General features: G+C 42.8%; 1 protein-coding gene across 3 annotated transcripts in view; it reads right to left on the minus strand.

The window, feature by feature from the left end:
• BMPR1A (bone morphogenetic protein receptor type 1A) overlaps window positions 1–23,679 on the minus strand; it is a 197,659-nt gene that overhangs the window by 135,277 nt on the left and 38,703 nt on the right. For all 3 annotated transcript variants that reach the window (XM_073353347.1, XM_073353344.1, XM_073353348.1), the window contains exon 2: window positions 10,657–10,776. The gene's annotated coding sequence lies outside the window, so the exon portion shown is untranslated. The remainder of the gene's footprint in view (window positions 1–10,656; window positions 10,777–23,679) is intronic.

Below are 23,679 nucleotides of genomic sequence, written 5' to 3' on the forward strand. Positions count from 1 at the left end.
ACCCCTTCTACAAGACTATGAAAAATTCTGTACAAAGCACACTGTGTAATATATCTTTTCAAAACTCAGGATTTGCTGATTATTATTGTCCTGGTAAAATGTGTGTGGCAACGCTATATGTAAAGATATAGGATTCCACTGTACGGAAGATATAGGATTACCCGGGACATGTTCCAACATGTTCTGGAGGGCAGTCACAAACAAGTTCCTCAGACAAAAGGCTAGCCAATGCCTCAGCCAGGTCAAACAGACCATCACCTGATTAAATGGCCACACTTCAGCAGGAGAGAGGTTGTGGGCAAAAGATCTACATTTTGACAAAGAAGCAATTTAAGGGACCTGGTCACACAGACTTACTGTCTCCTGAACAACTGTGGGAGATAATTCTTGTTCAGGAGAAATGGCTATAAGAGGAGACAGCAGATGCCCCAAATCATCTCTCCCTGCTCTCTCTGTCCAAGGCATTACCCTGAAGAACAAAGGAAGCAGCATTGGACAGGGGAGGAGGGGAGGGAAAGAATCCTGACTGGAAGATGTTCAGCCTTAAGACTGCTGGAACAAACACCTTTGCTTTGTACTCACTTAGCTTGTTAAGTTAGGTGTTAGTTGCATTTTATCCTTTTATTTCCTGGTAACCAATCCTGACTTTTATGCCTCATTACTTGTAGTCACATAAAATCTATCTTTCCATAGTTGTTAATTTTTGTTGTTGTTTTATCTAACCAATGTGTTTGGATTAAACCATTGTGTTTGGGAAACTTCATTTGGGATAACAGGATTTGTGCATATCATTTTCTATTAATAAAGTGACAGACCTTATATGAGCTTGTATTGTCCAGGAGGATGCTGGGCAATGTTCCCTCTAATTTTTTCCACCCATGTGCAGAATAAATTTTGTTATGTGCCCCAAGATAATGTGCAGATGTGCGCCACCAGTAGAAACAAAAAACCTAAATATATTATATGTATATATTTTGAATTACCAATAGGGATAATTATTCCAGCCAGGACAGGTTAGGCATTTTAGAACTCACAACTCAAAAAATTAAATTTAAGTGTAAGAGAGAAATAAAAATTATGAAATGCATAGACCAATCAAAAAACTAAAAGAACACACTTTGAAAGAATAAAATTACAGAGAATATATGTGCATATATATCTGTGAACCAGCTGAGCAACGAACAGCAGGGAGGCTAACAGAGGGAGTTTGTCTGGGATCTGCCTGAGAGGAGGTACGCTAAGGGCTGCATTAAGGAGGCTGTGTTGGTGAGTACCTGAGCGTCTGCTGTGGGGACAGTTTGACCATGTGCTTGATTGGTGGTTTGAAAAGCGTGAATTGGGAGTGCTTTGTTCCAGGTGAGCCTTGAGTGGGCCTGACTGTTATAAAAAACCAGTCAGCTGCAAACCAGCTGAGCGGCCAACACCAGAGAGGCTAACAGAGGGAGTTTGCCTGGGGAGAGCCCACTGAGGCTTACATCTTGCCAGCTTCTCTGAGTAGTTACTACAACTCCTGAGGAAGCTCATAGAAGGAAGATAATATGGATAGGGAGTGTTCAGCTCTTTGTGACCTTCACTGGATGTGCCACATTTGTCTTTCTTCCACAGGACAGAAGCGACTTTGTCTGTACAAAGTGCAAGCTGGTCTCCACATTGGAAGAGAAGGTTCAAGGTCTGGAGCAACAGGTATCAACCCTGCGTTGCAAAAGAGAAACTGAAGATTTCCTGGACAGACGTCGGGATATGCTTCTATGGACCCAACGTTCTGAAGATTCAGAGCCAGCTGCACTGCGGGGACGGGGGACGGTGAAGAAATTTGGCAGCATGTGACCTCCAGAAGAAGGAAGGGGAACATCCATGTACCAGCAACGCAAATACAGGTAAGTAACCGTTTTCATGTTCTCTCCACAGGTACTAATGCGGAGAGTGGACTAGATGATACATCTGAGGGAAGGGAACAGAAGGAGACTCCGCCGATTGGAAGGCATGAGATGCACTGACCTAGGGTTGGGGGTTCCACGACCACCGCTCCCAAGAGAAGGAGGTGGGTGGTGGTGGTCGGGGACTCTCTCCTCAGGGGCACTGAGTCATCTATCTGCCACCCCGACCAGGAAAACCGAGAAGTCTGCTGCTTGCCAGGAGCTAGGATTCACGATGTGACAGAGAGACTGCCGAGACTCATCAAGCCCTCGGATTGCTACCCCTTCCTGCTGCTCTACGTGGGCACCAATGATACCACCAAGAATGACCTTGAACGGATCACTGGAGACTACGTGGCTCTGGGAAGAAGGATAAAGGAGTTTGAGGTGCAAGTGGTGTTCTCGTCCATCCTTCCTGTGGAAGGAAAAGGCGTGGGTAGAGACCGTTGAATCGTGGAAGTCAACGAATGGCTACGCAGGTGGTGTCGGAGAGAAGGCTTTGGATTCTTTGACCATGGGATGGTGTTCCAAGAAGGAGGAGTGCTAGGCAGAGGCGGGCTCCACCTAACAAAGAGAGGGAAGAGCATCTTCGCAAGCAGGAAGGCTAACCTAGTGAGGAGGGCTTTAAACTAGGTTCACTGGGGGAAGGAGACCAAAGCCCTGAGGTAAGCGGGGAAGTGGGATACCGGGAGGAAGCACAAGCAGGAGCGCGTGAGAGGAGAGGGCTCCTGCCTCATACTGAGAAAGAGGGACGATCAGCGAGTTATCTCAAGTGCCTATACACAAATGCAAGAAGCCTGGGAAACAAGCAGGGAGAACTGGAAGTCCTGGCACAGTCAAGGAATTATGATGTGACTGGAATAACAGAGACTTTGTGGGATAACTCACATGACTGGAGTACGGTCACGGATAGATATAAACTGTTCAGGAAGGACAGGCAGGGCAGAAAAGGTGGGGGAGTTGCATTGTATGTGAGGGAACAGTATGACTGCTCAGAGCTCAAGTATGAAACTGCAGAAAAACCTGAGAGTCTCTGGATTGTGTGAGCAACAAGGGTGATGTCGTGGTGGGAGTCTGCTATAGACCACCAGACCAGGGGGATGAGGTGGATGAGGCTTTCTTCCGGCAACTCACGGAAGTTACTAGATCACAGGACCTGGTTCTCACTGGAGACTTCAATCACCCTGATATCTCCTGGGAGAGCAATACAGCGGTGCACAGACAATCCAGGAAGTTTTTGGAAAGCGTAGGTGACAATTTCCTGGTGCATGTGTTGGAGGAACCAACTGGGGCAGTGCTCTTCTTGACCCACTGCTCACAAACCGTGAAGAACAAGTAGGGGAAGCAAAAGTGGATGGGAACCTGGGAGGCAGTGACCATGAGATGGTCGAGTTCTGGATCCTGACACAGGGAAGAAAGGAGAGCAGCAGAATACGGACCCTGGATTCAGAAAAGCAGACTTTGACTCCCTCAGGGAACTGATGGGCAGGATCCCCTGGGAGAATAACATGAGAGGAAAAGGAGTCCAGGAGAGCTGGCTGTATTTTAAAGAATCCTTATTGAGGTTTCAGGGACAAATCATCCCAATGTGTAGAAAGAATAGTAAATATGGCAGGCGACCAGCTTGGCTTAACAGTGAAATCCTTGCTGATCTTAAACACAAAAAAGAAGCTTACAAGAAGTGAAAGATTGGACAAATGACCAGGGAAGAGTATAAAAATATTGCTTGGGCATGCAGGAGTGAAATCAGGAAGGCCAAATCACACCTGGAGTTGCAGCTAGCAAGAGATGTTAAGAGTAACAAGAAGGGTTTCTTCAGGTAGGTGAGCAACAAGAAGAAAGTCAAGGAAAGTGTGGGCCCCTTACTGAATGAGGGAGGCAACCTCGTGACAGAGGATGTGGAAAAAGCTAATGTATTCAATGCTTTTTTTGCCTCTGTCTTCACGAACAAGGTCAGCACCCACACTACTGCACTGGGCAGCACAGCATGGGGAGGAGATGACCAGCCCTCTGTGGAGAAAGAAGCGGTTCAGGACTATTTAGAAAAGCTGGACGAGCACAAGTCCCTGGGGCCGGATCTGCTGCATCCGAGAGTGCTAAAGGAGTTGGTGGATGTGATTGCAGAGCCATTGGCCATTATCTTTGAAAACTCATGGAGATCGGGGGAAGCCCCGGACGACTGGAAAAAGGCTAATGTAGTGCCCATCTTTAAAAAAGGGAAGAAGGAGGATCCTGGGAACTACAGGCCAGTCAGCCTCACCTCAGTCCCTGGAAAAATCATGGAGCAGGTCCTCAAGGAATCAATTCTGAAGCACTTAGAGGAGAGGAAAGTGATCAGGAACAGTCAGAATGGATTCACCAAGGGAAAGTCATGCCTGACTAATCTAATTGCCTTCTATGACGAGATAACTGGCTCTGTGGATGAGGGGAAAGCAGTGGACGTGTTATTCCTTGACTTTAGAAAAGCTTTTGATACGGTCTCCCACAGTACTCTTGCCAGCAAGTTAAAGAAGTATGGGCTGGATGAATGGACTATAAGGTGGATAGAAAGTTGGTTAGATTGTCAGGCTCAACAGGTAGTGATCAATGGCTCCATGTCTAGTTGGCAGCCGGTATCAAGCGGAGTGTCTCAAGGGTCGGTCCTGGGGACGGTTCTGTTCAATATCTTCATTAATGATCTGGAGGATGGTGTGGATTGCACCCTCAGCAAGTTTGCAGATGACACTAAACTGGGAGGAGTGGTAGATACGCTGGAGGGTAGGGATAGGATACAGAGGGACCTAGACAAATTAGAGGATTGGGCCAAAAGAAATCTGATGAGGTTCAACAAGGACAAGTGCAGAGTCCTGCACTTAGGACGGAAGAATCCAATGCACCGCTACAGACTAGGGACCAAATGGCTAAGTAGCAGTTCTGCAGAAAAGGGCCGAGGGGTTACAGTGGACAAGAAGCTGGATATGAGTCAACAGTGTGCCCTTGTTGCCAAGAAGGCCAATGGCATTTTGGGATGTATAAGTAGGGGCATTGCCAGCAGATTGAGGGACGGATCGTTCCCCTCTATTCGACACTGGTGAGGCCTCATCTGGAGTACTGTGTCCACTTTTGGGCCCCACACTACAAGAAGGATGTGGAAAAATTGGAAAACGTCCAGCAGAGGGCAACAAAAACGATTAGGGGACTGGAACACATGAGTTATGAGAAGTGGCTGAGGGAATTGGGATTGTTTAGTCTGCGGAAGAGAAGAATGAGGGGGGATTTGATAGCTACTTTCAACGACCTGAAAGGGGGTTCCAAAGAGGATGGATCTAGACTGTTCTCAGTGGTAGCTGATGACAGAACAAGGAGTAATGGTCTCAAGTTGCAGTGGGGAAGGTTTAGGCTGGATATTAGGAAAAACTTTTTCACTAGGAGGGTGGTGAAACACTGGAATGCGTTACCTAGGGAGGTGGTGGAATCTCCTTCCTTGGAAGTTTTTAAGGTCAGGGTTGACAAAGGCCTGGCTGGGATGATTTAGTTGGGGATTGGTCCTGCTTTGAGCAGGGGGTTGGACTAGATGACCTCCTGAGGTCCCTTCCAACCCTGATATTCTACGATTCTATGATTGCAGAAAGACTAAGTAGTAACAACAACAATAATACAAGTATGTGTTGGGACATGAGTGTCAAAGACACTCTGTGTGTGAGAGTGAGAGAAACAGAGCGTGAGACAATGTGTCTGTGAAATAGAGCATGAGAGACAAGTGTGTGTGTGTAAGAGACACAGACTGTGTGTGTGACAGAGTGGGGGTGTGTGAGAGAGAGACACACACAGAGCATGAGAGAGAGAGACAGAGACAGACAGACAGACAGTGTGTGTGCTGGCTGCTGGATAAGTTTCGGGGAGGTCCATGCGCTGCCTCTTTATGGCACTCTCTGAAAGCTCTCCTCCTGAACCATGTTCCCCCTCCTTCGCTCTGCAGAGATGGGGTACATGGGCAGGGGGAGAGACAGAAAGACAGAGAGAGAGCACGAGATAAAGAGATAGACTGTGTGAGCTGTCTCCTGGGGAAGTCTCTGAAAGACCATGTGCTGTCTCTCTAAGGCACTCACTCACCTGGAAGGCTGGTTCAGACCTCAGATCACAGCAGTGCTCTCCTGCTAGAGTCCTGAGCCCCGTCCCCTCACTCCTGCTCTGTGGAGATGGGGCACAGTGGCAGGGGAACACCCTGAAATCAGCACCTCCCTGCCCCCCCGACCCCACTCTGCACAGCCAACAGGAGTTTCTCAGGAGCAGCCGCAGGAGCAACATGGCTGCAAAGCGGAGGGAGGGTGGTGGGGGGGAATGTGAGAGAGTGAGGGACACCTAAACACACACTGTCGGATGTGCACGGCTATGCTAATCAAGTGCACGGCCCTTGAATCACTCCTGAGTGGCCGCCCGACCGCACAGCTCAGAGGGAACACAGGTGCTAGTCAGTACAAAATGCACATTTCTGGTGGAAAGTCTGGGACTAGGAGTTTGCTGGTGTTGCATTGCAACGTAATTCATGACTAGGGGGCTACAGCACTCATACAATATAACTCAGAGTAACTTAGATGCTGAAGGCTGTATGAGAGCAGATCAGGAGTAGGTGCTCTCACGGCAAAGCAGTGTAAAAGGCAACTCAGTTCAGTGAACTGAGAAGACATATCTGTCCATCAGTCCAGTCTGTACCTGGGTAACGTCAGTCATCTTTTCGTCTTTTTGTTTATACAGTCTCCCACTGACACAGTTAGGAACACTAGGCAAGATTCAGCACAGAGTATGTATTAGCACTGACTTCATCACCTAACTTTGACCTGGAAGCGATGCAGATCTTCAGTACAATTATGCTGAGCCTGAGGAGCCCACTTTTTGTGAAAGAGTCAAAGAGCTTGATGATATCAACTGTACTGGGCACTAAGAAACAGATTTGATCAAGTGACCCCATGCGCTTCTCCCATTAGAAAGAGTGTGAGGGGACAAAAGAAAGAACAAAATAATCCTTGAGAACAATCTCCTTTTATACCCTCCGATTCCAGCACGAATGAGGGTGCATGGTGTCGCCCTCAAAAGCACTGCTATTTAAAAGATTTTGAGTTTACATACATGTCCCAAGAAAAGGGAATCATACAGACAAATCTCATGACACTTTAAAATTCATTTCCCATGTTATACAACAATATTAACGCCTTTCTTTCCCTAGCCCTTTCCTTTTTCTTCGAGTTCTCTGTTTGCTAATTTAGATTGTAAATTCTTTGGCTCAAGGCCACATATGAACCATACTGCCGCGTTATTGCGCTAAGTATTTACTAGTAATGTTAATTGCTCCTGCACAAATCTAGAGACCTATGAGCACTTTCCCTTTGGTTCTTAGAAGGTACAATATTTGATAGGTGGATGTTATAGCGAAACAGAGAACGTTCCATTCTTAGCTTTAAAATAGAGTTGTAAGAACACAGAGAATATTTTTAAGGTAGAGACAAATGGATATCAAAAAACTCCACTCTAACTACTTCACTTTGTCTCTGAAAGGAAACAAATCGAATGGAGTGTGGGCAAAGTCTTCTCCAAAATCCATGTGGCACAGACTGATCCATCACTCGAGGAAGAGTAGTGACAACAGTTCAATATCTCTCTCTCTCTCTAGTCTTAAGAAAACAAATACCACATTTCTGCAGCTTCTCATCTTGAGACTTTAATTAGAAATTTTCCATTAGCAGTGTCCATTTGGCCTGTGCACAAACTTTACACAACCTCACGCCCCACCGTAAGGGTATACAGAGCTGCATGGGCAAACCACCCTCAGGTCCTTCTCTATCTGATCGCCCAGCAATGAAGAGCCCAAAGAAGAGGGGAAGGAGAGAGGGTACTGGAGCACGCATAGGAAGATACATCTCTAAGAACCACAGTTACTGCACAAGGTCAGTAACCTCTTCTTCGAGTAGTGTCCATATGGATGTTTCACATTCAGTGATGCCCGGGCAATATCCTCATAGGAAGGAGGGAGCTTCAGAATTGAGTCTAGGGGTTTGTCCACATTAGAGTTAGGTTGATGTAAGGCATCTTACACTGACCTAATTATGTCAGTGACTACACGACAGCCTTGCTCCCACCGATGTAAGTGCCCCCCGACACTGACAGAATAACTTCATCTCCATGAGAGGCATAGCGCTTATATTGGACTAGTTAGGGCAATGCACTATCCGTTCACACACTGCGTTATACTTACATTAGCTGTTGGCTATCATCTTGTCAATTTCACAGCTCCGCTCTGCAGCAGGGGACTCACAGCTGCAGCCATGAAATTGAAAAGAAAGGGTGATAGGCTCCCTACTACGAAACTGAGCCCAGAACCAGGCTCACAGCTGGCCCCCTAGCTGTCAACCAGGCTCACAGCTCGAGCCTCCGTCCCCTACTCCAGGGTAACAGCCCAGGCTCAATTTCGCAGCATGGAGCCTACCAGCCTTTCTTGTCAATTTGACAACTTCAGCTGTGAGCCCTGGTGCTGCTCTGAGCCTGAGGCAGCTGTGAAATTGACAAGAAAAGCTGGTAGGCTCTGTGCGGTGAACCCCACACTGGGCTCACAGTGCGGGCTGTCACCTCATGGCGGATGGGGGACTCCAGTTTTGAGTTCAGCTGCCACCCTGGTTCTCAGCTCCCCACAGAGCTAACCAGCTGGAGCCCAGCTGCCACACAGGCTCTCAGTTCCCTACTAGAGCCCGGCTCCTGGTCCCTGCAGGGAGCGGGGAGCTGAGAGCCTGGGCAGCTGCCAAGCTCAGAAACCAGACTCTCAGCCCCCCAAGACTGCCCCTCTTAAGTCGGTGCAAGCATTTCTGGTGAGAACGTGCACCACCGATAGAAGGAGGGTCGTGTGGACATGAAAAACCACAGTAATTACTGCAGTGGCTGTAAAGTGATGTAACATAGGCAAACTTAATTGTGTAGTGTGGGGGAGGGATAGCTCAGCTCAGGCTATTTTCCCCTGAACTATTGCTCAAAATAAAAAAAAAGGGATAAATCACTTACAATTCTTCATTGAAGTATCATTTTATTAGATTCCCATTCTTGGCTCTATTTCTATGTTATGTAAAATAACTGAATTATTTTAGGTCTCAACTTTCTAGCCAACAACAGATTGGAACTCTATCTCAAAGATTTTTGTCCATGAGGCAGTGGTAAGTTGCCCATTCTGAGCCTCACTGTCAGGCATCAATAGAGCCATCAGAATGGCTGGTACCTGCTGCTAGGCTGGTGCAGCTGCCAGCTGTCTACAAAATGCTCCAATGAAAGCAGCATAAGTTGTCTTAGTGAGAAAAACTAAAGGGTAGGAAATATTAAATACAGAACTATGTTTTTCATATGTATTTCTTCTCACCTCAGCTCTGTAACATGGACAAATTTATCCTTTCAACAAAAGAAACTACTCACATCAGCTTTTGTTGTTGTTGGGGGTGGGGGGGGCAAACAAAATATCATTAGTTTATATTATCAATAGTGGTAAACATGACCAAGAACATTTTGCACCAAGACTAATAAACTTTCATAATTACAAAAACATATGCATAATATTGGTTTATAATGTAGTGACTATGGTATACATGTATCTATCACAGTCAGCTGATTTTTAGGTGATAAGTTCAGATGAAGTTCCATGAAAATAAATACAAATAATGCTCTAATTAATTCTACTTATTCAGAAAGAAGGCCTACTCATCACTGTGATCAGTTCAATGAAAACATCTACTCAAGTCCAGCAGTGGTCAAAAAAAATAAACAAAGTTAGATTGTATGAAGAAAGAAACTTAAAATGTTACAGTGCCAATAAATAAATTCTTAGTCCTCCCTTACTTTGAATCAAATCTGCGTCAACATTGGTCATGCCATCTCACAAACTACATAACAGAAGCAGAAAAATGGCTATTCAGAGCAACAGAAACGACTACAGGCTTGTAAAGAGTGCCATACAGTGAGAAAATAAGAAAATTAGGACTATGTAGTTTATTGAGGAGATGCATACGAGGTGAAAGGATAGAGGTATGTAAAGTAATAGAACAGAGGTGATCACATGGGTGCTTCCGCTTACCCCCTCAAAATATAGTTTTAAAAACCCAATGCGATTAAAAAGCACCATATCTGAAACTGAGTAAAGAAAAAAAAAAACCTACAGCATGCATAATTAACCTGTGGAACTCAATGACTCGAGGTGTTACTGAGGAAAAAAACTTAGTAGGATTAAAAAAAGATTAGATGTGGCTAGTAAGAATAACTATAGTAACACCAGCTAGGAGAAACATTTATAAGTCTTATAAAATGTCATGCAAATCAACAATTATGCCACGGATTAGGAAGAAACTTGCCCACACACACGGTATCCTACAGTGTTATAGATGCTATATACTGTCTACTGAGGCATCTGGTACTGATCACCATCAGAGATATCATACCAGACTAGATGGATTTTTGGTCTGATGTGATAATGCAATTCTTGTTTTCCAAGGAAGGAAAACTGTGTATGTGGGTTAATATTTTTGAATTTGGGTAATTTTTCAGAGTTGGAACAGAGGCACAGAAAGAAAGTGTTTGTAGTACTCCAAATCCAAAATTACATTTTATGGTTTGTGTGAAAATGTTTATGTTCCTTATTTTAAAAGGAAAAAAAATCAAAAAATCAAGGTTTAACAATGCACTTATTACTCTTACAACTCTTAGGTGGGTTAGGGATTTTTTGGTTTCACCTTACCTCAGTTGGGGAGTTGGATGAAACTATATTTTATGTAAAATCTTCTTCAGACTGTCTTCATCTGTATTTCCACTTCATCAATTCCAATATGATATTACAGCAATGCATATTTCTATTAATCTGTAAGACAGGAAGAGGATTTGCCTTTGAGTCTGCAGCAATACTTTGTCAGTAATAGAGAAATTACTGTAATGGTTTACAATACATAACATGAACTGATTATTGCAGATATATCTACAATTATGGAGATTAACTGTTGTCTATTTCTTGTTGCTATCTATTGCTTTCCACAGAAAACCTCTAGAGCTGCCATATTTCAAATATTTTACACTTTTAAAGCCTTGATATAATAGTAAAAACATATTAAGGATACCCCAAAAGCATTTGGAATTTATTTGTATTCTATTCAAATTATACACTTACAAAGAAAAATATTAATGACTTAACTGATTTGTAAAGAATAATTTTTTCTTCCACTTTAAGGAATCAGACAGTCTTTTGAGAGAGAGAGAGAGAGAGAGAGAGAGAGAGAGACAGACAGACAGACAGACAGACAGACAGACAGACAGACAGACAGACTTTTTTAACTTGGGGCAATTATTTTTTCTCTGAGCTTTCAATGTGCAATTACACACTAATTTTAATGTGTTTTCCTTCAGAAAACCAGACTCTGAGAAACAACAGGTTTATTGGAGATGAGCACTGACATGACTGCTTCAGAGATTGTAAAGCAAGTAGAGGAGCTGACAGAGTGTATATGGAAAGCCCTATGCAGATACAAAATTTGTATCTGCATCCAATCCATGAGCCACAAACATGGTCTGTGGCTATTTGCAGGTATGATGCGGCTATCTGCAGATTTGCAGGGCTCTATGCATAAGAGTTGGAAGAAGTTTACTGGCACCTGTCCGGGGGCTTGTCGACATAGCAAGGTACCATGCTGCAAGCCAGGATGTGAATCGACAGCACCAGCTTCTTACGTAGCATGGACGCTGCTATAGTGCAGGGATGGCCCCAGAGTGTGGCTTTGAGTACTGCTATGTAGCATGCTAAGTTGCACTCCAGAACTCTCATTTCACTGTAGTAAAGTGTCCACATGAGACATTACTCCACAGCAAGCTGATCCACTGTAGATTCACACAATCGGTTGCCGAGCAGTAATTTTCTGTGTAAACGAGCTTCACCAGTTAGAGGAGACCAAGTGAACCAAAAGCAGGCTCAAACCCATCATCTTAGCTATATAAATGTATCAAGAGAGTTCACTCACTAAAATATATTGGATTCAAATAACCAAATATTCAGTTTCATCAACAGGGCAGGGATTCAGGAAATAACCCTTATTCAAAAAACATTTAAGCACATGCTAACTTTAACCATGTGCACAAATGCTGTCCTCAATAGCAGTGTCGCCAACTCTGGCAATTTTATTACAAGTCTTGTCCCTACTTCTGTCCCTACTTCTGGAAACATGAGAATCTCAGCTTTCATTTAAAATGTCTAGCCCTCATGGTTACGGAGAAAGGCTTGAAAACATGACACGCGTGTCTTCTAAAGGATCAAATAACAGAAGGCAAATAAAAAGATCCTCATATTTATCCTTTTTAAAGAGATGATACTTAAGCCAATCTCATGATTTTTGGAGCCTGATTCATTTTTGAATGGTTGAGCTTTGCAATACCGGAATAGGGATGTACCAAAGCACGTGGCTTTCGTAGAAAGGCAAAGCTTCTATTGTCTGGTTTTCTTCCCTCTTTCTCCCCTAACACCACAATGACCTCTCACATTACAAGAAGGTAAAAAACCTCCATCCCCACATCCATTTATAAGCATTGTTTTTATCAGGGTGAGGTTTAATAGTCTTGACAATAAATAATACATTTGTATATAATGGGCAACCTGAAACTGTCCTGAATATCAGATAGCATGAGTTCATAAAAACAACTGTCTCTGTTGAGCAGACAGGCGGACACTGGACTCTTAAATATTCCATGGTCAAAATGAAGAAAAACTGACTGTTGCTCTACATTTAGCAAACCTTTGTTTTCTTAACAAGATTACAAAACCTACAAAGTGAACTCAAGTCTCCTTTCCCTATTTCTGAAACATCTTCAATAGCTATACCGCTGTAGCGCTCCACAGCATGCTACTGTAAACAGAAAGGAGATTCTGTGATTTCCTGGCTATCCTACTGCAACAGCCATAAATCTTAGATGTCACGTCCCATTTATCCAATAATATAGTTCATGCCATAGCTTTAAAACAGGTCACTGTTAAAGGGAAAAAATAACAGTGATTTTGAACAAAGTTAGTGCTGTTTCTGAGTACTGTACTCTTGGTAATATTCCCAACCTCTTGAAGCAGCTATCATCATTAATTTTTGTAAAATTCTTTACTCACATTTTCTGGATCATATGCCCAACAATCCCCTAACCACCATATAGCAGCCTTGCAGTTCACTCAAATGAATCTTCAACTCAATTAAAACCAAATTATTCTTCTGCCTTAGACAACTCTCCCTCCTCCCATTACTCACCAAACCACAAGCCCTGTTCCAAAATCCCACTTTTTTAGACAACCTTCTGCAAAACCTCCTGGCTCACTGGAGAACGACCCAGCACTTAAGCTTAATTGTTTATTACTGTGAGTATACTGCCTGTATTACACACCAGGTTTTATTTCCTTCCTTTCCCAATCAGCTTCTAAGTGCCACTGAGTGACTTATATTAAATTTCAGTTATAAAAATCATCTGAATTGATATGAATATGAGTTTTATTTCCATTTTAAGTATGAATTCTAAGAATTCTAATAATTAATAATGGTTACTTGTTTTTCCTGAGGTGCTAGAAGACTACCAACCGTGCTCAGATAACACGAACAGAGCATGGATAAGCATGAATTTTATGCGGGTAGTCATTTGCAGGCAAGAGAAAGCTTCTCCACTGATTTTCAATTTTGTGTTTTGTTAACTGCTGTTTTCTGCTGCCTGTACATTTGCGTGGAGACTCTGGTAAACTTTCATTAATAAATTGGGGGGAAAGAAAACCCTAGAAGCTAAAGATCTCACTGGCGCTGTAACACAGAAGGAACCAAACTTAAATGTCACATATCAAATTGATAAAGGTAAAGAAAAGTTGGGTGAAATTTTGGACATACCAAGAATTTGGCATCATCCTTTTAAATGCAAAACAATAACTATCAAAATAAAAATAAAGTTATTTTCATACTTCCATTCTCTTCCACTTTGTAACCATCAAGGCAGTTATTCATTACAAAGTGAAGGTATAAAGAAGTCAGTGTACAGAACTTAAATACCAAAACAAAAGAAAGTGAGGGAGGAGGGTGACCCATCAAAAACTAAATTAGTTGAAATCAAATACAATATCTTAAGACTATAAATCAAAAGGATTTACTGAAAGAGCTTACTTCATTCAGCAACTGGATAATTCAGTGAACCTTCAACAAAATCTAATGAAATCAAAAGTGCATTATCGAGCATAACAAACTAAGAACAGAATGAAGGTCTAAGTTCACATTAACTGAGGGCATGGCTACACTTGCAGATGTAGAGCACTTTGAGTTAAACCAGCCTTTGGAGAGCGCAGTAGGGAAAGCGCTGCACACTGTCCACACTGACAGCTTCAAGCGCACTGGTGTGGCCACATTTGCAGCGGCACTGGGAACAGTGCATTATGGGCAGCTATCCCATCATGCAAGTGACTGTAACGTGCTTTTCAAATGGGTGGGGTGGAGTGTGACAGGGAGTATGTTGTGTGTATGTGGGGGGAGAGAGTGGGTTTTTGGGGGGCTGAGAGCTTGTCAGCATGCTGTCTTGTAAGTTCAGACAGCAGCAGACCCCCGCCCCCACTCACAACAACAGCATTCCACACTAATGGCTTGCTTTGTCTCGGCGCAGATAAGCATGCTGGCTGTCAGAAACGGAGCTTTCAAAGGGCATATCCGCATTCCTGCAGCGATTCAAAAACAATGACAAGAGTGGCCACTTGACTTAAGGGAATTATGGGACATTTGCCGAGGCTGATCAGAGCGCAGTAATGCAACACCTCGTTCACACTGACACCCACGCGTTTCAGCCAAGACGCAGCCAGCATTAATCTTCTCATCAAGGTGGAGTACCAAGAGCGCTCTAGCTGTGGAGTCAGAGTGCTCTATGTGCCTTGCCAATGTGGACAGGTAGTGAGCTAGTGCGCCCAGGGCTGCTTTAATGCGCTCTAACTCGCAAGTGTAGCCAAGCCCTGAGCAGTTACATTACAAAACACTACATGGGAAAAGCAAAAGAAATGCCACAAAACTGCTATAAGTCTAATATCATAAAACTGACAGCTTTTTCCATACAATTACCATGTGACTTTTTTTGGCAAAACTATTTAAATAACCTCAAATTTCATCTAAACAAGATTTTATTCAACATCTGATAAGGTTGCCAGCAGCATTACAAAGTCCAAATTTACTTGTTTGCTCAGAATTGGATGAAAATGACAAACTAGACTCTGCTTCATTACTAAATGGTAAACAGCTGGAAATCATATAATAAATCATCAGTTTACCATTGCATTGCAAAATTACTAGTCAAATTACTTCTCAAAAGTTACATAAGTAAATTCCTAGATAAAAATCTAAAACTGGGGTTAAAATGGGGAATATATCAATAACATATGGATAAAAATTCAGTAATGTGTTAGTTATCCCAAAGACATTGGGATAACTAACATTCCTTACTACCCAAGGAAATTCAGAGTTATGTTCAAAACACATTGAAATCCAAACACATTAAGGTATGGAAATGTACAGCTTTGGAACCCAACCAATCTTAAGTCTGCCATGCAATTTCCATACAATATTGAAAACATTAGATCCCCACTTCACCACTTTAAAAGAAGGTCATTAATAACCAGAATTAAGGCTGAATGGCTTAGCTGAACGAGTATCTCATTGAAATCAAAGGGTTCATTTGCACAGAAGGAATATTTTTATCATGGCTGTTACTATGAGCTTATGATAAATGGTCACAAGTTATTTTGATTAACTACTAGGATACAACAATAGACTGCATGAAGTTCAGCTGAACTGTCAGGCTCTTCCAACACTTCTCATCTTTAATGATCTGGCCTTTTATCAGATCTGGTCAGGAGGTGTCTTGTCTCAGCTTAAGATGCTGTTGATTTCTACTTTTTTCTCAAGTAGTTACACACACAGTCTTGATCTAGCTGAATTCACAAATTGGTGTAAAAGTACTATGTCCTTTTATTCTGGAAATAAACCCTATATTTTCCCATGTGGGTATCTGTGAGCTTTGCTTAGTCTTGTTTAATTCATTGTTGAAATTAAGCTTACTTTTCATTTAAATTTTTTTATATTTCTGACTTTTTCTTAATCTCCAAGATTTGAATGTACTACTACTTCTGTTAATCATGCCATCCACTCAACCTTTATTCCAGGGTTCTGATAAAGTAGTACCTACATTCATTTAGTTACAGCTGAATTAAGGAAGAAAATCGAAGAAAATACTTTAAACCAAAGTCAGTGGTTTTGACTCACAAACAGAAATGGATGGCATGTACTTATCAACAATTCAGGGAAGCAATGTTGACACAAATGTTTTTTATTTATCTTTTCCACAGTTCTAGGAAGATACTTCAATATTTTTGCTGCATTTCCTAAACTATCTTTTTGAAAATTACAGTCCTTTACATTCCAACTGTTACAAGATCCAAGAATACAGGCTCTTGAAAGACAGAGGATCCTTACTGACTTTATTGGACAACTGCTTAAAGCAGAACTTGTTCAACTGTTAAGATTAACTTTATCCTTAATATTTAAGCAAGGCAAAGGTTTAATAAAGTGAAACAAACATTTAACTTTTTTGCGCATGCTTTTTTTCCTCCTAAAATATTTATTTTCTAACACGGACAACATATTAATTTCTACTAATAATTTCCTTAGCTGACCTAAAATGTTGACAGAGAAATACTGCTATTTCTACAGTGACCGAAACATTCTGATAAAAAGCTCTTCAAACAGTGTCAAGAGACGAGTGATTCCTGAATGTGTAAACTGATTTTCATGTAGCAACCCTACAGCTTTCAGATATAGTCATACTACAGACACTGGCTACTGAGACTACCATACCTCTAGCTGTATGGGCCCTGTGACGTTCAGTCCCACAGTCAGTTCATAACATAACTGAAGCACTGTCTTATCCATGTAGACAACCTTTGAGTAGAGATGATTTGATATTCAGATTATTTTTTGGAGACCACAAACAATATCTTTGATTTCTTAAACAGTTTAGGCCTAAGTAGTAGATATTTGCTCTTCAGACATCCAAGGTGTGCAACCTCTCCTTCACAGGACAGCTATGGGGCTTAGGGAAAATCATTGGCAATGATAACTGATAGATGAAAGTCAGATACTATTTTGGTCAGGTATGCAGATTGATGCCTAAGAACCCCTTCTGTCTCTGTAGCATTTAATATGGGTTTGACTGACAGGGCCTGCAATTCTGAGGCCCTTTAAACACAGCAACCACCACCAAACTGAGAACTTCGTTGAGAGCTACTACAATGAACAATATTACATCAAGACATGTTTTTAGTCTGTCTTTTGACTTTTTCACTCTACTCTCCTGGCAATGTGTGTGATACTTTGATGGATGTCCCCCCAAAAGTATCCCTTCAAAAATCGAGAGATGGAATGGAGGGAAGGCATCCATGCTGTTGGGAAAAAAGGAAAGTACTTATGTCAAGTTCTTGTACACAGATATAAAACACTCAGCAAAGAGCTCTACTGTGTGATAACATTAAAATCTGATGGGAAAACCTTATTCACACATATTTATAAATATACTGTACAAGGTCTTTAAAATGCTGAAAAATTAGCAACGAACAAACCAGGAAACACAAAGCACTCTCTCCACGTACCAGGTTGTCCAATTATTTTTCAGTGAAGATTTATGTAAGCTGCAAAGATCTTTACTTGTAAGAATATCTTTGAAGCATAGAATCTCTTTACATCAACCATCCTTCTGATTTTTCTATATTTCAGTAAAATAGTTATATCTATAGTCCCTAAATATTTTTAAAATAATGAATTCAATCACATTCAAAATATTTCAAAAAATTTAAATAATCCTTTTATAATTTTGATAACTACATATATTATATATTAACCAGTAATTACAACATTTTATTTTAAAACTCAATTGTCCAAATAGCTAAAAGTAATTGTTCTGCAGCCCTTGTAGCTTCTCCCCCTCCCTAGAACCCAGGGGCCCCAACTATTAGTACAACCCCCCCACAATCCAGTCCACCCAGCCTCATCTCTGCTCCTCCTGGGGTTTTTCACCCCCCTCTCCCAGGCAGCTGGGAGAGAAGGGGGAGTGTGCAGTGGCTTCTCCTCTCATCTCCCCATTCCCAGGCTGGAGGGGGAATTGCTCTGCAACAAACACCCACACACACCCACACTCACACCCCTTCCCAGGCTGGGTGCAAGAGAGGAGAGGATCAGAAGTTCAATCCTGTCTGTTTCTCCAGGATGGGAGTGAGGAAGAGGGACTAGGCCACACTCAGCTGCTGGGCTCTTTGCTCCTTCCTTCCCCACCCGCTCCTGTGAGAATGCTACAAGCGGAACGGAGAGATTCTGTCGGCTTCCAGTTGAGCTACTGGTAGGACTGAACTGTATGACGGGGCTGGAAATTGTCAGAATATTACAAGATGGGCTCCAGATCCCTCCAAAATCCCATCACTCACAATAAAATAGTGAACACTGGCAATACTGAGCGAGCAACACCCAAAGGTTAAAAAGGACCCTCTTGAATTTGGGTGACACCAAATTAGAGTGATGATATACACATTTTCAAGTTCTTTTTAAAAAACTGTTTCAGAGGATGGATGGACACCATGGTTGCTTTCACAGGATACAACAGGCAGAAAGAGCAGTTAAGTAAGCCTTCACAGCTGCCACTGATGGCTTTGAACACCCTCAAGACACCCTCAAGGTCTAAGGAAACTGGAATGACATATGAAATTGGGTTAAGAGCTCTCTACCTTCAGCAAACTTTTAAACTTGTTATATTTAGCAGCATAACATTTCCTACTGAAAGATTATCTGGACTCCAAGAAGACTATTTTGATCTCTTAACAGAAACCTAAGCCATTGTGGAGAAAATAAAATGACCACCTGCATGGGAGTTCAAAAACTCTGCTTTTCTATTGGTTCCTCTGCCTGATCAAATATGATACCAGCAAAACCTAACTTCAGAGAATGACCTAGTTTTCTTGAAACTTTGGGCCTCATTGAGCAAGGTTCTGAGCCCCACCAACTCCAACTGGTTTCCACAGGAATTGATTGAGGCTACCATCATGTAGAATTGGCTCTAAAGACAAAATACATATTTCTATTCAAGCTTCCTGTATTCTGAAGTGATTGCACTCTGTGTGGGAGTGCCCAACACAGAAATGTGTTCTTTAAATAAAAAAAAAAAAAAAAGGAATTTCAGTCAGAATGTCTGTTGCTGGAGTGCAGTCTCTGAAGTCGACAGATTCACATGCCTGGCAAACCTGTGGACAGAAGTTCAGGTGGCAGCATGAGATCCCCTCTACTGCGACAAACTTGAATTCATCTGACACTGTGCAATCCTCCTAGCTCAATGCATGCCAACTCTCTATGATCAGGCCTAGTTACCCACAATGTATGCATCCTTTAGTGATATAGGAACCCGAGAACTATTAGTGATCATTGAAACAAGATGAATAATAAAATCAGATTTCCTAAACTTAGATCCTCTATAAAAGTATCTGGACCCAATCTTCCATAAAAAAAATATAGGATTCTAAATACCCTGATTAGGGCAGAATGAGAGAAGGTAGGTGGCCTGATTCCTAAGAAAAATGAAGATTAAAAATAGGGATAGTTTCAAGGGAAATATACTACTGTAAAATTAATAAGGGAGAACCCAAACGGCAAAGCTGCCATCTCACTCTCACACTCTAATTTAACTGTGAGCCTGCCAGTTACAGTACCTGGAAGTGAATGAGATATCCCTCCATCTATTCCACTAAAGTCACAGCTTCTCTAGCTAATATATTGTATCTCTCCCTGCTTACTGATAGAAATGACACCAGTTGTCATTGTGTCTCGTGACAGATCATGAAGTGAAGTCAGAAGTGGAACCAATGCTGTATTGAGCTTGAAAGGTTGATGTGCAGCTTCTCCTGTCTTTTGGTCAAAATATTAGGAACCAACCAATGTTGTTTCATTATATTCTTAAACAGAATTCCTTTTCAGAGGTTTATGGAATTATCCCTCCATAAATAGAGTTATTTTATAGGTTCAGAGAAGTAGTGAACTGCTGAAACAACTGTTTTTGAGAAGTTTCAGAGTAGCAGCCGTGTTAGCCTGTATTCGCAAAAAGAAAAGGAGTACTTGTGGCACCTTAGAGACTAAGTCAGTTCTGCAGAAGGGAGTGAAGCAGATCGCGAGAACTTTCTGATCCAGGAAACTAAGCTCCAGTAAATACATTGTCACTCATACTTAGTGACACCCTCCAGTGGCACCTGGAGAGTGAATTTGTTAAGACTGTGATGAAAGTGCAGCAATCTGTTCCTCTGAACAGAGAATGGAAGGTGGCTGGGTATCAAAGAAGGTACCCAGAGGTCTATCGGCCAATAAAAGCAGGAGCTGGAATTTTTGTTCACTGAATCTCAGCTGAGAGAGCAGGTATACCAAGTCCTGAACCACTACAATAATCTTCTTGTAGAGCTTTTACCAGCTAGTTGCCCAGACAAGGCTCAAATGCAGGAGGATGGGGGAGTGAGAACAGTGATTTTCTCCTAAATTCTACCCACAAACAAATGCAAAGGACACTTGACTGCAGATCTTCGTAATACACTCATCCCCATTTCTTGCATGTTGTGAACAGAGGATGTTTAAAATCACTGAGCTTCAGAGTCAACACTTGACTGAGATAAATAGCAGCATTTCACACCTCAGCTATTGTTTAGGCTGCCCGCATACGCAGACACACTATTGTATTGGTTTAGTTGCCTTATATTTTGAAGTTATCTTCACAATCTTATGGGCAAGTGACTTTCTCCCAGCAAAAGAAATCTTGGATTCTGGAGCACAAAACAGCAGCCTCTAGAAAATGTACGACATCTGAGCCCGTCTACAACACTACAATCTTGACAGAAGCCGCTTTTAATCGACCTAACAATGTATGTGTCTACACTACCAAGTCCCTTCCGCAGACCTAACTTGCCTGTAGCATCGACTTAATTACTCCACCGCGGCGAGAGGCACAGCTCTTAACTCAACGTTGATGAGTCGACAAAGAAGAACTGAAAATGCAGCATTGTGAAATGGCCTCCAGGAGGTGTCCCACAATGCTCTATTGTGACCACTCTGGAGACTGTTTTCAACTCTGCTGTGCAGCAGCCAGGTGCACAGGAAACTGCTCCTCTCCTGTTACAGCCCCGGGAAATTTTGAATTCCCATTTCCTGTCTGATCAACGGGGAGAGCTCGCAAGCCCAGCTGATCATAGAGACTCAATGCCATCGATGTGCTCCAGCTTCGAGTACACAGGTGGTAGCTAATCTTATTGGTCTGTGAGGAGAAGAGTCTGTGCAGGCACAGCTCTTATCCAGCCGTACACATCTACGCAAAGATCACACAGGGCATGGTCGAAAAAGGGTTACACCAGGGACACGCAATGGGGTGCCGCATGAAAATCAAAGAACTTCAGCAGGTGTACCAGAAGACAAGGGAGATGAATAGTTGTTCTGGTTCTGCCCACAGATATGTGACTTTTACAATGAGCTGCATATGATTCTCAGCGGTGACCCCACCACTACCCCCAAACACAGCATGGACACCTCCTAGGAGTCTGAGTCCCGGGCCACCTCAGGCCACAACGAGGAGGACATTCAGGACAAGAAAGAGGAGGAGGAGGAGGAGAACGGGGAGACAGGTGAGCGGTGGATCCTTTCTCCTCAAGGGCCAGGAGCTGTTTTTAACCCCAGGGCCTAGCAAGTTGCAGGAGAGAATGGCGGCCAAGCATGATGTTGGGGAAGGCATCTCTGTTGAGTATACAATTCCAATCAAACGATACGGGTTACATGCTCTTACATTTTATATTTAATCTGAACAAAAAATTAGGTGCAGTGGGGTGAGGGTGAAGTGAGGAAGTGTTTTGCTTCCTGGTGGCCATTCCAGCTACGCAGAGCCTGCTCCACAGAAAAGTCTGTTTATGTGCATAGGGATGGCCTGGGAATCCTCCATCGAGATCTCTAGGAAACTTTCATGGAGGTACTACTCTGCAATCCTTTGCAGAAGATTTCTGGGGAGGGCTGCCTTATTTCTTCCACCATGGTAGGAGAGTTTCCCACACCACTCCAGTATTAACTCTGTTGGCACCATTGCAGTACACAGCATACCAGCATAAGGACCAGGTCTCTATCCAGACGCTTGCCCACTTGCCACATCTATTCCCTTGCCATCTCTGTTACCTTCAGGAGACTGATATCACACAGGGTCACCTAGAGTGAACTGGGGAAGTTTTCATTATAAGTGCTCACACCGCAAATAGAGCATGGGATCTACCTCCCACGGTTAATTCCAGGTCCCTCAGCCACACTTTTCTTGATGTGCCATTGCTTGGGTTGGCAGGGATCGGCGTCTATTACCGGTAGCATCAGGGAAGGAGGGGTGGGCTTCCTGTGTCATCCCCTGCCGGAGCTGGCATTCCCAAGATGGCAATTCGGGAGGCTTTACACTGGTCCCTGGTCTTAAAACAACATCCATGTTGCTAGGGGGAGGGGACATTGACCACTTGCTCACCTGTGCTCCCAACATGGGTTTGCCACAAGTTGCGGCACAAGGCCTGTCGCCCATTCCACAGGTCCAGACTCACAATGGTGGAACAGCAAAAAGGCTCATTGAACAGCTAGGGATTATGATTATGTTCTGGCTTGTACTTGAATGTAATAAGGAGAGTGTTTTGTTCAAAATAGCAACCTTACCCTGGACCCAGGGTATGCGCTGACAATTGTTGCCTTGTGCTCTACTTGCCTTACACAGGAAAGCTTCTCCTTCAACACATCCTCCACACCAGGAGAGAGGCTTTCACAGATTAGACAGCAGAAAAAGATGACGCAGGATGGCATGTTCAGCGAGATAATGAATGCCTCCAGGATAGCACATTAGTCAAGGAGCTCTGCGTCTCCGGGAGACTTTGAAAACAAGTTTCAGTAATAAGCCTCAGTAACGTGCAAGGTTATCTGCACTGTGCCTTACCATACCATCCTCTCTGTTTAATTAGTTTCCCTGTACCTTCCCCCCCAAAAGCCCCGATGACTGGAATAAAGAGTCTTTCTTTCTCTAAGTGTTTAGTTTTATTGTACACTCACAAAGAAACTGAAAAAAATTGAAAATAAGGTAACCTTGGGCAAATGATCTGATAAAATTGGGAGGCAAGAAAAAAGGCACAAAAAACCATGGGTTGTTTGCCATTGTTAGCCGGGTCGCAGTAGGGAGAATTTAAGCTGTGTCCAAGTATGGACCACAGATATTTTAAAAGATTTACTGGCTTTCTGCTGCTCCCTTTGAGCTAACGGACCCAAGTCTCTTGACTCAAGCAATTGAGGCTCCTGGATTTAGATGGAGAAATACTGAGTTCAATCCATGCTGAAGATGCACAAACTAGTACGTCATGTTACGGAAAGACAAGAATCTTTCTGGGGTGAGGAGTAGTTGCAACCCTTGAGACTCAGAGAACCCACTGGGTGTGGAAGAAATGTTAAATTGTCGTGTTGCGTATTGCAGTTGGAAGGGGACTCAGAGGTAAATAGAATCACCATTTTGTTCAATATTGACTGTAATCCCTTTGGTCATCAAACCACAATTTCTTTTAGATTCACCTCTGGTTTCCAACAACAGATCCTTGAGAGACAGACCACCTCAGTAAGGGGATATCAAAAACTCACAGCATTGTCAAGGATAGATTACC

This window comes from Lepidochelys kempii, chromosome 7, assembly GCF_965140265.1.
Source record: "Lepidochelys kempii isolate rLepKem1 chromosome 7, rLepKem1.hap2, whole genome shotgun sequence".
NCBI lineage: Eukaryota > Metazoa > Chordata > Testudines > Cheloniidae > Lepidochelys > Lepidochelys kempii.